Consider the following 18642-nt stretch of genomic DNA (forward strand, 5'->3'; position numbering starts at 1 on the left):
CTCAAAAACATAGCCAAACCAAGAGAATGGTGAAGCAAGGAATTATTCCTGGCAAAAGTTCCTATGCTAAACGACTCTGTGAAAGTAGCAGCAGGGCTGGGCTGAGAGTTGAATGTTGCTTCCTGTCATGAGAATCCTTGGCAAAAACAGAGAAGAGGTTTTTCATCACATATGAAACTCTCTGCTGGACATACTCTTGACTCCACACTTCTACCAGTGAACTAGTGAATTAGGAGAAATTTCTAGTAAATACATTTTTTTTTTCTGTTTTACCTTGCTTTACAATTTGGCAGAGACCTCAGTCTATTTTCCAAGAGTTCCATCTCAGATGAACTTTACTGACAAGAAAATATTATTTGGCCTTCCTAGACATTTCTTTATAAGGATACATAATTAGGAGAAAATAAATAGACCTAAGGAAATGTATTGTAATTCAAAGGCTATCCTGAAAAATTAAAACAAATACTTTTATCTGAAAGAGATTTACTGTAGGAAACAAAAGAAAATCAAGAAAACATTAACTCTTGAGGCTAGACCAAGCAGTCATGATGAAAGAATTATCAACGCACACAAAACATTGAAGGAAGATGGAAAATACTGTAAAAAAAAATGCTGTGGAGAAATATAAGCTGTAGCTAAAGTGTTTTATTAAGAATCTTGATATAATGGTTTTGAGCCTGTATTTTTCTCTCACATTCCAGAACGTAAATCAATGAGATTTTGAGATTTTTCTCATAAATGTTATGGAGTGAGTACACAAGCATTATTCTTGATGACACTGTACAGGAATTTCACTTGCTGGTTTCATGTTGCCTTTTGCTCCAGTTTAATTGTTTACAGTGTGTGATTGACATTCACATTTAAAAATAGTTTTTGATTAACAGCTCCTGACATAACCTAGAACAACAAAAAGTAAAACACTGAAAACTGACAATTTCATTGAGAAGTTATTATTTTTTTTTGGAAAACGATTTGACAAATATGAGAGGAGCTTCCAAGTTACTATAAAGCTGATAGAAATCTATTAGGAAAAAACTACCTGGAATTCACTACATGATCTACTCAGATTTTTCTTCACAAAATATAGCCACATAAGAAAATATTTTTTTGTTCTACTCCACTACTTGACTATTACACATAAAGTGTTTTGTTTCAGAAACCAGTTAGTGATCATTCTCTTTCATAAGCACCTCTTTGTGATGCAATCAGAGTATTTCAACAACCAGTTTTTCCCAAAGTTTTGGACACGATAGCCCCTTAAAACCAAAGGACTAAGAGGTTTGATGTCAATGCAATGAATTCTGAGAACTATATTACTCAAAAATAGAGATACACTTTCAGAAAGATATCCTGAGAAGCTCCACAGACCCACTTACTAGCAAATCAACCAAAAAAAACTAAAGTCTCTGGAAGTTGTCCTAGAGCATACAAGAAATGGAAAAAATGTTCACTTGAGAAAATCTATTAAATACTGGTAAAAACAGTGAGAGATACTGGCATTTGAGACATGACCATACCCTAAGTTTAGTGTAATGGAAACCCTACTGCTAACAAAGGGCCCCTCCCCCCACCTCTCAGTCTAGGGCTAAGATAACTACCAAGAAGAAGCAGGAGGCCAACATAGCTCATTCCCTCAAGCCCCATGTTGCAGAAGCTCTATTCCAGGAAAGACTATAAATAGCTACATTTAAAAGGGATAAAGATCTCAAATCAATAACCTAATATTCCACCTTAAGACACAGTAAAAGGAATGGCAAATGAAACCTAATGTAAACAGAAGAAAACAATGAAGCTAAGACTGAAAATTAAAGAAGAGAGAAACAACAGACAGTATCAATGAAAGCAAATTTATTTCTTTGAAAAGATCAATAAAAATGATAAATCTTGAGTTATATGATCAAGAGAAAAAGAGAAGACTCAAATTACTAAAATCATAAAAGAGAAATTATTACTAAAAACCTTAAAGAAATAAAAATAATTCTGAAGTAATACAATGCTATAAAAATATATCAATGAATTAGAAAACTTAGATGAAATGAACAAATTCCTCTAAAGAAAAATTACCATACTGACTCCAGAAGAAACAGAAAATGTGAATGGAGCTATATCTTAAAAAGTTGATATTGTAATAATGAACTAAACACAAAGAAAAGCCCATTCCCATATGGGTTCACAACTGATTCATATGAAACATTTAAAGAATTACTATAATTTTTTTCACAAAGTTTTCCAAAAAATAGAAGACAGGAGATTCATTTTATGGGCTAATTTTACCCTGATACCAAAGTCAGATAAAGAAACCAAAAAGAGGAAACCACAGACTTGGAACTTTGAATTTTAATTTTTTTCCCAGGCTAGCACTATGTGGTACAATACTCTCTCATGATTCTGGGCAGTGACAGCCACCACAGCTTCCAGTCTGCCATGTGATCACAAGGGTCAACAACCAATCCACTGACAACCATTCTGTATCTACACAACTAATCTGTTTTTCGCTTTCAGTACAGTATTCAATAAATTACATGAGCTCTCCAACACTTTTTTTTATAACATGGACTTCATGTCAGATGATTTTGCCCAACTGTGGGCTAAAACAGGTGCCCTGAGCATGTTTAGGTAGGTTAAGCTAAGCTATGATGTGCAGGAGGTTAGGTGTATTAAACACATTTTTGACTTATTATATATTCAAATTATGATGAATGTAACTATGTTGTAAGTTTAGGAAGACCTGAATATATATATCTTTATTTGAATGATTTAAAGGTAGAGTCAAAGTATGCTCCTGGAATGGGGATATTGAATATTTAAGATATCAATCCTTCCCTAATTATGTACAAATAAGGAAATTCTAATAAAAAATCCCAGTAACAATTGATAATAAAATTAATAAAAATTAATTAATTTATTTTATTATGGCTCATTGCCCCAAAGGTGTTAGAAATCACCAAGGCACCAAATGAAGGAACACTTTGAAATACCGATGTGATGAGAAACAGAATGAATGAAAAGACTGAGTAGCTAATCCTTTTGTAAGGCTAGGTGATTTTCATTTCTTTGCTTAAAAAAAATTGAAAGAGACCCACTGGAGTGTTTAGCTGACAAATTATTTGCATATTACTCAGAAGGATTTTAAATAATTGGGTGAACAACGTTTCCCAAAACACATATCCGTAAAAGACAGAGTGTCACAAAAAGGGTAGACGCAGAACTCTATTTCATTGAGGGCTCAGAATATTACATCCATTCAACAAGTGACGTTTTTCACAGATAAATGATTTACTTGAGAAAAATGTTCCCTACATCTCAGGTATGTAGTCCTTTTCATGTTTATTGTAATTTATTAAATATATATTTTAATTTTGTTGGTTTTTTTTTTTTTTTTTTTTTTTGGCTGTACCTGTGGCGGCATGTGATGTTTTCTGGGCCAGGGATTGAGCCCATGCAACAGCAGTGACCTGGGCAGCTGCAGTGACAATGCTGGATATTTAAGCCATTCTGCCACAAAGGAATCCCTAATTTTGTGGTTTTAATCAACTGTGTAGTAAGAATTGTAATGACAACTTATTTCACATGTGGTTTTTAAAATTTAGAGTTTAGAGTCATAATATAAAAGTCAAGGGAGTATGACTTTCAAACATAAGATGTATTTAATCATGATAAAATCTGTGACAGCTATGGAATAATATATATTCAGGAGGAAGAGTAAAGATATACATATCCTATAAAAAATAGCTTGCTCATATATATTTAAACGGAAAATGGCTAGCTGCAAATCAACATGGTGTCTGGAATTTACTGGATATGTGTAAAAGAGCAGTAAAACCTTATCAATAAGGACCAATGAATGAAGGTTGAAGATGGGAGTGACTCCTTTCTGTAATAAAGCTAACAAAGCAAGAGCAGAATTTTTACTTCCTATACTGGTAACTTTAAGCTCTGCTGATTTGCAGGTCTTAGTCTCCAAGGGATGACTAAGTGGATGCAACAATGACTTCACTGAACTGGAAGATGAGACTGCCACCTGACTCTCTTTGGTTCCTATTGATACTGAATTGACAGATTGAGGGGGAAAGTTTAACCTCCCTGGTAGAGTGGTTGATCCAGAGTATCAATGTCTCTTAGTGCATCCATGTACAATAGTAAAAATGAATAAAAAGCTAAGGATTCCAATTAGCAGAAAGGTTGGTTAAAAGGGCACATGGAACAGGTAGGGGGAGAAACGGAGGAGTCATAGATATCAACTATGGTCTCAAGGCTGTTACAGAAACAAGGGAAGTAGTAGCTCTGTATATAATTTTCTTACTTGTTATATAAATATTTTCTTTATTTTCCCTATCATTTGATTTTAGATATATTGATAGTGGTTAATTTTGCAAGTTAAACATCACATTAAATAATATATAGGTAGGATTATTAGCGAATTAGAAGAGGAATTAACATCTTCCACAATTGGACATGGGGATTCTAGGTCTTCCTTTCATGGGAGAAGACGGAGAGAAAGAGAGATTATCTTTGTCTCCATGAGGTAAAGTTGCTAGAAAAAAGCATGATGATCATGTTATTTTTGTTACATTAAGTTCAAATATGGGAATAGAGATGAAAATGGATGCTAAGGAGGCAAAGGGGTAGTCTGTGCTAGACATTTTTTTTTTTTAGTGCTAGACATTTTTGTTTTCAGCTCCATTTTCCATGTTTTCCCCTGTATTGAAAAATGTTGGATATTGACAAACTAATTCCCAGATTTCCTTGCGAGTTAGCTTCCTTTTAGGTTGTGTTTGTGAAAGGCACTGGTGAGAATTGAGGGCAGGAGAAAGAGAGACTGCACATTTTCTTTTTTTAATTAAAAATTACTTTATTGCTGAAAAATGGTCCCCAACAATCTGAGGCTTCAGCGCTTTGAAATCTTTTTGCAATAGTAACATCAAAGACCACTGATCACCATAACAAATATCAGCATAATGAAAAGCTTGAAATATTGTGAGAATTATCAAATGTGACAGAGACAAAGTTAGCAAGTTCTGTTGGAAAAATGGCACCAATAGACTTGCTGCATTCAGGATTGCCACAAATGTTCAATTTGTTAAAAACACAGTATCTGTGAAGCACCATAAAGCAAAGCACAATAAAACAAAGTGTGCCTGTAATTAAAGACCCTATATATTTTGGGAAGTTTTGTGTCTTACACTTATGTTCATATTTAAAGCAAAATCCTTTCTCAGTGGTGTTTTTGTCAAACAGATCCCATTAGACTATCATGTTTGTTTTCCTCAAGTTGTTTTTCTAAAGTTTGTTTTTTCCCTCTGAGAAGATCTTTTCACAAGCATGGGCACCAAATAGCTCCTCTTTTCCATGTGTCTCTTAAAAATACTTCATGAGAGAATTTTCAAACCTATACTGTGAGTTGACCCCTCTTGGCTCTCACGTTGTCTCTCATTATCAGCATCCAAATATTATGGACCTTCAGGGTAGCTGGATGATTCCTCAACTCTGATAAAACTATCACGGGATTTCATTGTCCAGCTCTGTTGATCACTGAGCATGCTTCGTTAATTATAATGTTACATGATCCCTACTGGATTTTCTTGTTTCTTCCTGTAAACAAGACTTAGTCTTCACTAGCTCTTTAAAAGCACTCTTATCAAGCCAGCTTATATTGAGTGTGTTTTGCCACACGTGGCCTTGTCTCTCCACCAAGCTTTCAATAGACTCTACTGCAGTGAGCTTGCATTGGAATCACCTGGAGGCTTGTAGGAACACGGGCTGCAGAGCGTCACCGCCACAGTGTCTGGTTGGTAGGCGGAGAATGATGCTGGGCAGAGAATTTATATTTCCTAACAGATTCTCAGGTGATGCTGATACTGCTGATCGGGGACTTCGAGGCTCTACAATGTGCCTTGTTCCTCCTACTGTTTGCCAATTTTCACAGCTACAGCCACTTAACTCACACAGAATTCTGCCCCACGCACGTACGAAGAATACAGGCTTTTCATTGGTTCAGTATGACTACGTCACTTTACGTCCGATTTGGCGTGGATAGCTTAGCTGAACCTTTGGTGAGTTCCAGCTTCCTTAGTTCATCCCTTTTGGATTCCTTGCTGGGCACGCTATTTCCTCTGGGACTAGGACATTTGGATTTGCCTTGCTCAGTTCCTTCTGCAGGCTGAAGATGAGCAGGTAAGTTCACTTCCCACATCTGGGAATCTATCTGGTTGCCTTCTGGGCTTTTGTGAACCTGTGCTCACTCTGGTTTTTCCTGGTTTGCCTGTGCTGATTTCTTTCCGTTGCTTGTTGTTAAGACTTTGATGTTTGCCTTTTCTATGCCAGTGAGCCTAGTGTTCTGGGGCTGGTATTCCTGGGCCTGATTTCAAATACCCCAGGCTACGTTCTCTGCTTTTCAAACATGGATTGTTTATTAGGTTGAACAGCGTTGTTAGTATTTCTGTGCTCCACATTCTTTCCCTCCTTATGTGTTTCCAGACCCCTCAACCACAGGCTCCATCCTCCTCAAGCTGAGACTTAGTGCTGGCTTGGTCTTTTTTCTCTATAAATGATTACTTTTCTGGTAAGTTCTTGTACCTTGGCTGTAAGGTTCTAATGTCATCTACGTGTATGACTTAGATCCAGTAAGTCAACTACTTTTTTTTTCTCCTTTTTAAAATTGTGTTCAAGAAGGTCTGTGGGCTTGCTCAGCAAAGGGTATTGGCTTTCAGCATGTCAGGGCAGCTTGTTAGAAATGCAGAGAGCCTGGGGCTCCACCTCAGATGTGATGAGTTAGAATCTACGTGTAACAAGAGCCCCAGGTGACTCTCATGCACATTGTAAAGAATCAGTGTTCGGTATAGCGCCTCTAGGATGGACTGCTCCCACTGGTGACTAATTGTGACTCTCACCCTAACAATCAATACCTTTTCCAACTTTCTTATCACCACTGATGTGATTTTACAAACCTATATTGGGTGAGTTTCCTGCTGATAGGGTGAACTATGACCAACAACCCATGATCCTGTGGTACCCAGGGTCTCTCTATTTCTTGGGATATCTCTTGCAACAAGGCCTTCTCAACCATGTCGGCTTACCAAAGGAATACTTCTTCATGCTTTTGGCCATGATCTTATGTGGACTAGGATGTTAGGCAGCCTGTGGGTCCAGGGAGGATAAGGACCACTCAAGTTTAACACTGCATTACAGGTGCTTAATATAATGCTGGCCTACAGTAGGTGACCATCCAAGCATATCTCATCAGCATTTATTATGGAGAATGTGTTGAAGTAGATTACGCCAGGTCAACTAACTCCACCCCAGAGCTTCTCTGGTGGATGGGGCCAGAAGTATTGGTCTGAATGGTGATCAGTGAATGGTCTTGTTGCCAGAAACCCATCCCTAAAGGATTAGGACTCCAGCCAATTGACATGAATCCACAAGTTAGGTCGAACCACTGTGAGAAGGGGGCTAATAAGATATATACGGAGTGTTAGAGCCTCAGTCAAGATTGCCTCCATTCCGGATAGGGCTACAGCCCCCAAAAGAAGGAAGCTGTCACATTAACCTGGACACCCAGATGGAAAGGCCTGTATTCATAAGTAGTGCCAGAGAAAGAACATGGGTTCTAGAATCCAAGCTGAGTTTATGTGATCTTGAGTAACTTTATCCTAATATGGTTTTCCTTGGCAAATGAAAATGCATGTCTGTGGTCTGATAGAGGACTCAAAGTGTAGATGCTTAATTTAATGGTGGTTATTATTTTTATTATAGGGAGAATCATATTCTCATGTAAGTCTATGGACTTCAGTGATGCTCCAGATTCTTTGAATTTTGACCTGAGTGCTTGGAGGATTGAGTAGCTTGTGTAGAAACTTGTTCAGGATCTGAGCAGAAGGAAGCATGCATGCTCGAAGCACAAATATTTAGCTAGGTATGTTGGAGGACTTCTTTTCTCTTGTGATTTGATGACTGTCTTTAGTATTGTGTTTGGATTCCTTTTTCCTTTCTGTGTGTTTATCTATTATAGATTTTTAGTTTTCAGGTACCATAAAACCTCGTGGTATAGCAGTCTGTATATATACATGATTGTTTTATGCTGCTGATCGCTTAATGTCAAATGCATTTTAAATATCATTCATTTGTCTTCTCATGATTATTAGTTTTGATATCATATTTTCCATCTAATTGTTTTGTGTATCCCTGAACTGTTTATTGTGGATACAGATGATTTTATCACTTTTGTCTTTTAACCTCCCTACTAGTTAGTGTATAGATGGTTTTCTACATTTACTCTATGTTTGCCTTTACCTGTGAGCATTCACACTTTGTAATTCTGTTTCCAGTTGTGGCCTTTTCTGCCTAGAGAAGTTCCTTTAGCATTTGTTGTAAAACTGGTTTGGTGTTGCTGAATTGTTTTAGCTTTTGCTTGTCTCTAAAAATTTTCATTTCTCCATCAAATCTGAATGAGAGCCTTGCTGGGTAGAGTATTCTTGGTTGTAGGGTTTTTTTCTTTCATCACTTTAAATATATTATGCCTATCCCTTCTGGCCTGTAGAGTTTCTGCTGAAAAATCTGTTCCCTTGTATGTTATTTGTTGCTTTTACTATTTTCTGTCTTTTCATTTTGGTCAGCATGATCTATATATGTCTCTGTGTGTTCTTCCTTGGGTTTATCCTTAATGAGACTCTCAGTGCTTCCTAGATTTGAGTGACTACTTCCTTTCCCATGTTTGGAAAGTTTTCAGATATTATCACTTCAAATATTTTCTCAGATCCTGGGTGATACAGGATTTGATTATATCACATGTGCCCCCCCCCACCATCTTGTTGTGGTTTCTTTTTTGTGTATTTGGACATAGAATATATTTTTGATGGGTTCTGGTCTTTTTTTTATTGTTGGTTTCTCAGCAGCTAGTTGTGATTTTGCTTTCCTCATGAAAGGAGGTGAGCTCAAGGTCTTCTACTCCACCACCTTGCTGCTCTGGGCCCCACAGTTTCTTTTTTTCCCTTAGATTTCTCATAATGCCTCCAGGAAAGTCTGAAGCAGACTGGATGACTGAGACTTCTGGGTTTTGCTTGACAGTGCAATTCCAGGGGTCACGTGGCAGCTTGTGCTCCAGTAGTCTTGGTAGTGCAGTGCACTGCACCCAGCAGCAGCAGTGATGCTGGACTCTTGGTAGTTTTCAGGGTCAGTATACAATGGATGACTTAAGGTATCTTGATTCAAATGGACAAATTTAGAAGAGTTGATGTAACAGTTTTAAAACAATAAATAAAGCATGACAGAAATGAATTCTTTTCCTTATATTTTTTACTTAAAATTTGAGAAATTTTAGGTGCCAGTGTAAAAATGTGAAAAACACTTTATAGGGTCTATGAGCAAAAAAGATCACTCTGCAGAAATTTAAAGACTAGCTCATAATCATATTTCTAATCCAGTTCATGGGAAAGACAAAAAGAGAAAGTGCATAACAAGCTATTTCCTTTTGAGAGAGTAAGTTAGAGCTTACACAAATGGCTTCCACTTCTCTTTCCTTGGTGATAACATACCAACATGGCCACACCTAATTAAGATTGAAGGTGGGAAATTTAACCTGTAGCTAGATGTCCGTGTGCTCAGGTAAATTCACTGACCTTAATAAAGATAAGGTTTTCATTGGAAAATAGTAGTCACTGCCACAGAAATTGTTCAAAAGTCAATTTCACAGTCTTAAGTTTATATTATAAAGTGTCTTATATTTTATATAATACTTGTATAGTACTTATATTATAAATATCTAATGAAGTTTCTGTTCCCTGGCATCCAGAGTCTTCCTGTCCTCTAGAATAAACTGCCTATGACCCATTATTCCTACCTCTAGGAATATGCATTCATTTAACAAAATATAGATCAAATGTCCAGAACTCTAAGGATATAGTTTTTAATAAGACAAATATGATCCCTGCCCTCATGAAGCTTATACTGAGGGAGGGGTGTCTGATGACAATATTAAGGAAAGATACTACAAAATAGGGATACATTTTAGCAAAAGTAGGTGCATTATATATTTCAGACCCAAAGCAGAGTTGCAGTCAGAGGCATTCTACATGATTTTTAGATATCTATGTATCTTTTACAAGTGTTGATGGAATAGCCACAAAATTAGCATATATATTGCTACAAATTCTTTTTAATTCCAAGAAATAAAAATAGATGATATTCTCTTGGTTACAGAAGACACAAACTTTTGTTTCAAATTCAGGAAACCTATAAAAATTTTAAAGCAGCTCTTGTGTTAGAGGCAATATACACAGAATTTTCAGAATTCATGGAAATAAATTATAATGAAAACAATAAATGCCAGTACTGTAATATACAGCTAAAGCATTGACCAAGGAAAAAATCCATAACCTTAAAAATGTATGTCAGTTAAAAAGCAAGATTAAAAGATAATTGAAGTAAGAATCAGACTGAATTAAATAAGGAATAAAAAGGAAAATGGATGTCATCAATAAAGATAAAAGCACAAATGAATGAGTTAGGACAAATAATAGAACTAAAAATTCTAAATTATGATTCTTTGATTTAAATAATAGGCAGATATTTAGCTAAGCTAATCGGGAGAGAAAGCACAAATGCATGAAATAAAAAATGATAATAGGCAAAAATGATAATAGGCAAAACAAAAAGACAATCTATGGACTGGGAGAAAATATTTGCAAATGATGTGACTGACAAGGGATTAACTTTCAAAATATACAAACAGCTCATGTAGCTTAGTATTTACAGAAAAAAATTTAAAAAATTGGCAGAAGATACCAATAGACATTTCCCCAAAGAAGACATAATAGATGACCAAGAGGCACACAAAGATGTTTAACAGTAATTATTAGAGAAATGCAAATCAAAACTACAATGAGGTACCACCTCACACTGGTCAGAATTGGCCATCATTAAAAAGTCTACAAATAAAAAATGCTGGAGAAGGTGTGGAGAAAAGGGAACCCTCCTACACTGTTGGTGGGAATGAAAATTGGTGCAGCCCATATGGAAAACAGTATGGAGATTCCTCAGAAAACTAAAAATAGAACTACCATATGATCCAGCAAGCTCACTCCTGGGCATATATCCAGAGAAAACTCTTCAATTCAGAAAGATATATGCACTCCAATGTTCATAGCAGCACTGTTTACAACATCCAAGACATGGAAGCAACCTAAATGTCCATTGACAGATGAATGGATAAAGAAGATGTGTTATATAGTCAGTGGAATATTACTTAGCCATAAAAAGAATGAAATAATGGCATTTGCAGCAACACAGATGGACCTAGAGATTGGCATAATAAGTGAAATAGGTCAAAGACAAATATCACATATGTGGAATCTAAAAATGATACAAATGAACTTATTTACAAAAAAGAGACTCAAAAACATAGAAAATGAATTTATGATTACCAAAGGAGATAGCAGGGAAGTAGGGAGATAAATTAGGGGTTTGGGATTAATATATACACACTACTATATATAAAATAGATAACCAATAAGGACCTACTGTATAGCACAGGGAACTATACTTAAGATCTTGTAATAACCTATAAGGGAAAAGAATCTGAAAAATATATACATATACATATTTACATGTGTACATATATATATGCACACACACAAACTGAATCACTTTGCTGTACACTTGAAACTAACACAATATTGTAAATTAACTATACTTCAATAAAAAAGCCAAGTCTTTGTAGCTTATCTAGTTCTTATTAGAGTGAGAACTACTCTTTTCACTTTCCATATTTTAATTGGAGGCCAAATTAAAATATTATTCTGGTTTAACCATTCTCCAAGAGCTGAGTATTTAGAATTGTTTTAATTTTACACTATATTAAATAATTTAAACATCTCTGTTTTTATATAAAAAAGAAATTATAGGGAAATCAGCATAGGAAAAGATAAAAACTATTTTTCAGCTTTATGCTAAAAAATGTGAAAATTGGGTGAAATGGATACTTTTCTAGAAAAATGTACTTTACCAAAAATTGACCATGAAATTGATAGAAAATCATATCAGACTAATTTCCATAGAAAAATTTGAGAGAATTATCAGATTATTCCACTAGGTAGAAACACAAAAAATATCCAGTTAGATGACTTCACTGGAACAGTCTATATAGCTTTTAAAGAGCAACTATTTTACTTCAAAGCATGAAAAATGAACAGAGCCAAAAGCTACTTATTTTCCAAGAAACTATTTTAAAAATGATACCACAATTTGAAATAAAAAATCACACGAAAAATAAAACTATAGACCAAGCTAATTTAGGAAAATTGATGCAAAAAGTCAACATACAATATTTATAAACCGACAAGACATTAAAAGAGCAAATCCATGGTATGAATGGTTTACTTCAGGAATGCAAAGCTCATATAGTAACAGGAAATCTACTCCATTCATCACCATAGTACATCTAAGAAAAAATTTTATTTATTCCATAAATGCCGAAAGACCTATGGCAAAGTTCAAAGCCTTGATTTAAAAAAAATAGTTAATAAAATAAGAATATATGGATATTTTTTATTACTCAATGAATTTTTATTACATTTATAGTTGTACAACAATCATCACAACCCAATTTTATAGCATTTCCATTCCAAACCCCAGGTGCATCCCCCGACCCGCCAACCTGTCTCTTTTGGAAACCCTAAGTTTTTCAAAGTCTGTGACTCAGTATCTGTTCTGCAAAGAAGTTCAGTCTGTCCTTTTTTTAGATTCCACATGTAAGTGATAGCATATGATGTTGGTGTCTCACTCTCTGGCTAATTTCACTTAGCATGATAATTTCTAGGTCCATCCACATTGCTGTAAATGCTATTATTTCTTTCCTTTTAATGGCTGAGTAATATTCTCTCGTGTATATGTACCACATCTTCTTGATCCACTCCTCAGGTGATGGACATTTAGCTAGTTTTCATGTCTTGGCTATTGTATGTAGTGCTACAATGAACATGGGAGTACATGTTTCTTTTCAAGTCATGATTTTCTTTGAATAGATGCCTAGGAGTGAGATTGCTGGATCAAATGGTAATTCCATTTTTAGTTTTCTGAGGAATCTCCATACTGTTTTCCACAGTGGTTGTACCGGTTTATATTCCCACCAACAGTGCAATAGGGTTCCCTTTTCTCCACACCCTCTCCAACATTTATTGTTTGTAGACTTTTTGATGATGGCCATTCTGGCTGGTGTAAGGTGGTAGGTACCTCATAGTGGTTTTGATTTGCACTTCTCTAATAATGAGTGAGTTGAACATCTTTTCATGTGTTTTATTTATTTATTTATTTATTTATGGCCATCCGTATGTCTTCTTTGGAGAATTGCCTGTTTAGATCTTCTGCCCATTTTTTTTCCATCATAAGTGACTAGATATAGTTCCCAGTGCTACACAGCAGGATCTCATTGCTAATCCATTCCAAAGGCAATAGTATGCCCCTTTTTTGATAGGTTTGTTTGTTTTCTTAATAACATATCTATCTCACTCTAAGGCCAGCCTCATGTTTAATGGGGAAATATTAGATGCATTCCTACTAAAGAAAAGAACTAGATACAGATATCCACTATTACTCTTATCATTTAATGTTATATTGGAAACACTAGCTAAAACAATAGACAAGTGGAAGAAATTAGTTTTAATTAGAAAGAACTAAATAAAACTATCCTTCTTTGCAAATGTTGTGACTGTATTCATAGAAAAATCAGGAAAATCAAATGAAAAAACAATGTGTCATCAGTAAACTAGTGAGGTGAAAAGTAATAAACAGAAATCAATACCTTTCATACGTATACACAGCTACCAGTAAGATTGTTGTTATAATGGAATAAATAACATAATGGCAACTGTTTGCATAGGTAATGAATTTAGACAGTACCTCTCAGTTCGTATTGGATTTGTTTCATAATAGAGTTTTATATACAATTGAGCTAAGCTGTATTAAGCCAATAAGAGATATATATATTTGTTTTTAAGACTTAGGAGAATTAACAATAATTAGAACCCACTAAATCTACTCGTACAGATTATACCTTGTTCACTTTTTTGTATGTATAATTTTATATCAATTATGGTAAGCTTTTGCAGGATATTATGTAAAGTCAAGAACTCCTTATAGAACAGAACCTTTTGAGAGCAGTCTACTGTTAAACCTTTAAGCATTGAATTCTAGTAGCAGATTTTGGGGGGAGTTATAGTTTCATATATTTATGATGTGAGAATCTGTGGTGCTCTGGGCTGGGGGGTATCCATTAAGATTTATTATTTTCCATTAAAAGCAAAAAGCATGCTCAAGGGGACTGTTGTTAAAAACTGACTTGATTTAAGGAGGGAAGAAGTTTCATAAACAAATGAATCACTGGGAGATGGTTAATCAGCTTTGTGTGACTCATTATAAGATTCCTTTGGCATTCCTCTGTGGTTCAATGGGTTAAGGACCTGGCACTGTCATTACTGAGGCTCAGGTCACTGCTGTGGTGTGGGTTCAGTCCCTGTCTGGGAACTTCCACATGCAGCGAGCACAACCAAAAAAAAAAAAAAATATATTCCTTTAACACCTGCTAATGAAATGCATTTGATATCATATTTATAGGGACTAACTTTTAATAGAATTAAAATACTATAAACTGTATTCAAGTGTCACTTAATGAAAATTACTGTACATGTTTGTTTAATGCAAGAAATATTACATAATTGTGCTCTCATATTTGAAACCTGCCCCATAAGTGAATCTGTCTGCCCTTGGTGGTCAGTTTTCTTCATACAGGATTGCTAAATCCCTAAATTCTGAAAAGTAGGGCAGCTGAGACATTGGGGAGGAAACACAGTCTTCATTTTTATGATATAGGATATTAACTCAAGCTCTACTATTCAGAGAGTTGTAGTATAGGAGAAAGATCATTGAACAAGGAAATCAGAGGCCAGGTGCTAGAACCAGTTGGCTTTATAAATCTCAGTAAATGACTTCACCTTTCACAGCATCATTATTCTTATCTGTAAAAAAAAAAAAAAAAAAAAAAAAAGGAAAAAGAAAAGAAAGAGGTAACTAACAGTGCCAAGACACTTAATATTATGTTTTCTTCCAATATACAAGGTTATTTTGAGGATCAGTTTGATAGTGGATGTAAAAGTGCTTTGTAATTTGTGAAATCACATGTATGGAATGATAATCTTTCTGTGGGATGAAGAGGTAGTTTTTCTCTAATAACTGCATGTATTTTTCAGATGATCAAAGGAAAGAGGCAACAGAAATGTAAATTGGCCATATTGCATTGTGTGGTCAGTCAAATCAAGCCCACAAAAACTTAAAATCATTTTTCAGATGATTGTATAACACTGAACTAATTAATTTTCCCATGAACTTATGCAAAGTTCTGTTTTGCCTAATTATATTTAAAAATATATCTGTTGATATTAGGCAGAACACTTTGAAAAATACATTAGCATTTGATACAGCAATATTTAAGAAGTAGAAATAAAATAAATGTAGATCACACATAAGGAAATTGGTACTTAAAATTCTAAGTACACCATTTTTCAAAACAAGTCTGAATCACATTAATACCTTGTATCAGGATAACATTTCATGGTTTTAAAAAAAATTTCCACTTGCATTACTCTGTTTGATTTTCACACTCAGCCTGTGTAGTTATTTATATTGGTTTACAGATGATGAAGTGGACTGCTGGTAAATGGCAGAACTGTACTGAAAATGTTTTTCTAGTCCCTAAATCATCATTGTAAGCCTTATTATTGATTTATCCAAGATGTATATATTGTATCATCTTATATGCCATCTTTTTCATATTTTAAGTAGAAATTTTCTTTGACTTAACTGATATTTTAGTATTGATTTTAAAGTTGTATTTCATTAATATGACAATATAAATGGCAACAATTTTACATATCTGGCTGTGTTACTGCTACCATGTGTTTGCCTGCTGTCTCTTCTGTTTTCAACATCACAATTTTTAAAAGGTAGCCACAGGCACTAAGTGAGTAGATACTTCAATCTGCAGGGATCCGAAGAAAAAGGGTGTGCACTTGAAGAAGTGGTTGGGGCAGAAAAGCCTACTGTGCATGTCTGTGTTTTCCTCTGCTCCACGAGGGGCAACAGACCAGTGCTTCAGAGTAGGGGGCTTTCTTCCTGGCTCGATTAAAAATGCACGCATCCACACAAGTAAAAGGGGATGAGGTTGGGAAGGAAGCATTCCAGAAGTTCTAAATGTCTTGACACTTTCTGTTCGCATAAACAGAGACAGTGTGCACTGGCAAGCATGCTCCATTGAGAGCCACTGGCTCCACTTTGTCAAGTCAGGCAGGTCACATCTCCTTTCCAGTCTGCACATGTGTGTCACATTTGCAATATAAGGCATCAGGCCTCTCGAGAGAACATCTAGGACTCTAAGTGTGTGTGTGGGGGGTGCCCTTGAACATCATCCTTCTAATTTAATATCATTCCTCTCCCTTTCTAACTTTCCTAATTCTGGCAGATTCATACACATCCTTTTAAGACACAACTTTACTCAAATGCAACTTCCCCTATACAATATCCCAGACCAAGAACAAGTTCCCATGAACTTCCACATTCAAATGCACTGACCTCTAGTGTTACATGATAATGTATGCTATTCACTTATTTAAGAAGGCCATCTCTCCTCGCAAATTAAGATTTTCCTGATGGCAGGGGCCTGATCACATTTGGTCACTATATGCCCATTGCTGATATAGAACAGATACTGTTTAGATGGTAGGACGAAGCCAGTCTTCACTGGTGCACTGTCCCTGGGAGGATGGTCAGTATGTGCTAAAGGGTCTAACCTTGTGCTGAATGGAAAGGCCTGCAAGTCATTTGGTACTGTACATTCTCTTATACTCTTTCAAGGAATGATCAGGAGTTCCCTGGTGGCTCAGTGGGTTAACGGTCTGGCATTGTCACTGCTATGTTGTGAGTTTTTCCCTAGCCTGGGAACTTCTACATGCCATTGGTGTGGCAAAAAAAGAAAAAAAGAGAGAGAAAGAGCAGCAAAAAGGATATGGAGAGTTGTTCCCTTAATGTTAAAAATAAATGTGCCTGGTAACTGGGATGTAGACTCTCTTGTCCACAATGCATTTAGTCCCTTCATGCCAGTAAGATTCTGCCTCAGGCTTGAGAAAATGAAGAATTCATGCATTTATTGATGTAGCAGACATTGGGCATAAAAATCCCCATACTTTATTCCACAAAATGTACCCTCATAGTATATTAGCTAAAAATGACTGCATGTTAAGAAATTTATTCTTCAGGCTTTCCCTTTATTGATTTTAGAAACATTTTAACAGGTGAATCAAATTCATTGTTATTTCAAACTGAGTCTCCTTTCATCATTCCCACCATTTGGCCATATAGAAATCCCAGCAGACACACCATTTTCACTAGCCCTCAAGAGTATCTGAAAATCATACTGTATGAAATACCAGTTCATAGGGATGAATTTTGTCCGTACTTTGAAACTTTGTAAAGGAAACTTGTTTTCCTTTACACGAATGATATAGGCTCCAGAAAATTCATTGAGAAGATGCTTATTTCCTGGCTTTTTAATAGAACACATTTTCTTTCCTTTTGTTTATAAATCTTTCATCACCTTGTGAATCTTAATTGCCTGATGTTATAATTCAGAGGCGGACATATAATAGCAGGCTTTGTGACAGATAAGTGCACACTGAAATGGAGAAAAAGGAAGACAGAGCACTGAGAGAATGAATTTGAAAAGCCTTGGATAGCAGCTGCCTTGAAACCACACCTACACACTCAGGCCCAGCTCACACGGAGCCTAAATCATATACCAGTTGTATCCACATATTATACAGACATTTGTCTAAAGAAAAATGGCTAAGATCAGTTCCTCCACTGTTTGATTTATGGAGACTGAATTCACTGAAGCATAGACCAGTTTGGTAGAAAACCCAAAGTATGAATCTGGTTTAGGTTTGCAAATCAAAAATAGCATCAACTCATGCAAGTTATGAGCAACTTCCTTTACCTACCCTAGGTCATACTTTAGGGGTATGTTTGATTCATATTTGCCTTCTCCATTTGCGGGTGCTTATAGTCGGGGAACAGACAGTGGGCAGGGCCTGGCAGGTGAAAGAGGGGGACAAGGAAGCCAAGTAGCTCTGGTCACAGTGACTGGTTTATAGGTAGGCAGATGGCCTAAAGGGGTCTCATTTATATGATGTAGCTTACTTCAGACCTTAACTCAGAGGTGACAAATTTCAGGAAAATAAGACCAAGTTTAGAACTGAATGAGTTCTTATGCTTCATAACCCCTACACCATACATCCAGAAATCTCTAAACCAAAAGACGTCTCATATCTTGCAAATTTAGTCACTGGCACTATTCAGGGGTCCACAACAATTCACAGGTTGTTAAAGTGCTTTCCACAAGGATCTATCTTAGGGAATGGTTTAAAACACACTACAAGGCACTTAATGTGCCTAAAAACTTTTACTGTTAGGGAAGGAAAGTGAATGCACATAAGCCAGGGTGTGCATAAATAGAACAATTCAAAAATAAATCACTATTTTGATATCTTTAATTTGTAAAAAAAAAATCTCCCCAAACATGGGAAAGTAACCAAATTACTTGTG

At 35.7% G+C, this 18642-nt stretch overlaps 2 long non-coding RNA genes across 6 annotated transcripts in view; both read left to right on the forward strand.

Annotated features, from left to right (window-relative positions):
- The window catches only part of LOC110257663 (uncharacterized), a 416327-nt gene that overhangs the window by 147273 nt on the left and 250412 nt on the right, over window positions 1-18642 (forward strand). The gene's annotated exons all lie outside the window — the stretch shown is intronic.
- The window catches only part of LOC110257662 (uncharacterized), a 34802-nt gene continuing 22231 nt past the window's right edge, over window positions 6072-18642 (forward strand). Inside the window, exons 1-2 of the long non-coding RNA XR_002340581.2 lie at window positions 6072-6174; window positions 7753-7912. This is a non-coding gene — a long non-coding RNA (uncharacterized LOC110257662). The remainder of the gene's footprint in view (window positions 6175-7752; window positions 7913-18642) is intronic.

The sequence above is a fragment of the Sus scrofa genome, chromosome X, assembly GCF_054392235.1.
Source record: "Sus scrofa isolate SSC_HxYL_T2T_F1_AM1 chromosome X, Sscrofa_HxYL_maternal_Yorkshire_Landrace_v2.0, whole genome shotgun sequence".
Taxonomy (NCBI): domain Eukaryota; kingdom Metazoa; phylum Chordata; class Mammalia; order Artiodactyla; family Suidae; genus Sus; species Sus scrofa.